Below are 1850 nucleotides of genomic sequence, written 5' to 3' on the forward strand. Positions count from 1 at the left end.
TGTGGTATCTATGATACTGTCCTATCATATTAGTCAGTGGAGATCCTCAGGCCCTTGTACTGTGCATCCACCTTGGTACCATCTGAATTCTAAACTACAGTAAAGCCCTGTAAGGATGCTAATTCCAATAAAACACATCTATCGTTTGGTGCTTGTCCTTCACTCATCCCCAGTTCTCAAATCGGAGCAGTTCTCTATCTTTTGTAGGGGGTAGAGGTGAGTAAGGGAGGGATGGAGCTCATGATCATTTCTCAGTTCAGCATCAGGTCTCTTGGTACAGTAAATTGAACAGATCTTTACTTTCGTACTTCTTGAGAGTAGAGACTGAGAAAAGCACTGCTTTTTGTTAACTTCACAATACAGTGACTCTGCATCTTATGTAATGAAAGTCTTTGGATACCACTTATGCCATTTTAGAAACTGTTCCGTACTTGCTTCTTCTTCCTTTTTTTTTCTTTCTAGTAAGAAGCAAGCTAAAGAAAAGGTCAACAAGTGGAACAGAAGAAGAAGCTTAGAACCACACACCAGTACAAATTAATGCTTAATAATTAAAGGTGGCATTTAAATAAGAAGTTAAAGAGGAATTATTTCTTTTTTTAATCTAGGTTTTTAAAAATAATTCATTTAATTTTTGTTGTTGAGACTACACACTACAGACCACACACCAATTCAACAATTTCTACATGTACAATTCAGTGACCTTGATTACATTCTTTGAATTATGCAACCATTTTCACCCTCCTTTTCTGAGTTGTTCCTCCCCCATTAACGTAAACTCTCTGTCCTGTGAGTTGCCTAATCTTTCAGGCTGCTATTGTCAAGTTGACCCCATATAGATAGATATTAAAAGAGCTCAATGCTCAAGGCAGACCTTTTTTGTACTAATTAAAGTAAGCTATTGTTTGGTTTTGAGAAGACTGCAGGAAATACTTTTGGTTTAAGGTTAAAGGTTTATAGATCGTGACAGGGCAGTAGTCTTCGTGGTTCATCCAGCCTCCATGGATTCAGATATTCTGGATTCCATGAGAATTTGAAATTATGTTATGCATTTCTCCCCTTTTGATCATGATTCTTGTATAGAACCTTTGACCAAAACATTCAGTAATGGTAGCCAGACACCATCCAGTTCTTCTGGTCTCATGGCAAAGGGGAAAGTTGTTCATGGAGGCAATTGGTCTTACATTCCATTTCCTCCTCATATTCCTGACTCTCCTTTTTCTTCTTTTGCACCAGATGAATAAACACCAATTGTGCCTTGGGTGGCAAGCTTTTGAGACACTACACAATGAAGTAGGAGTAGAACAGAAGCACTAAACACAATAGGACAATTAACTGGGATGCCCCATGAAACCATTTCTCTCCCACTAACATGCCTAACTCATATGGTATCTCATTGCAGTTTTCATTGTATCTCTCTGATGGCTAATGATGCTGAGCATTTTTTTTTTCATGTGTTTGATGCCCCTTTGAATGTTCTCTTTGGTGAAATGTCTGTTCAAGTGTTTGCCTTTTTTTTTTTTTTTTGATTGGGTTATTGCGTTTTTGTTGTTAAGTTGTCAAAGATTTATATATATTTTGGTTATTAGATTCTTATCAGATATATAGTTTCCAAAGATATTTTCTCAGTCAATAGCTTGCCTTTTTACTTTTCTGGTCAGGTCTTTTGGTGAACGAAAGTTTTTAATTTTTATGAGGTCCCATTGATTTATTTTTCCTTTTGTTGTTTGTGCTTTTGTTGTTATATTACATACCCCATTATTAAAAGCTAGACCTGACAGTGTTGCCCTGCACTTTCTTCTATAAATTTTATGGTTTCAGTTTTCTCATTTTAAAATATTAATTTTAAATTT

The sequence above is a fragment of the Orycteropus afer genome, unplaced genomic scaffold, assembly GCF_000298275.1.
Source record: "Orycteropus afer afer isolate SDZICR_OR568_19922 unplaced genomic scaffold, OryAfe1.0 scaffold00388, whole genome shotgun sequence".
NCBI lineage: Eukaryota > Metazoa > Chordata > Mammalia > Tubulidentata > Orycteropodidae > Orycteropus > Orycteropus afer.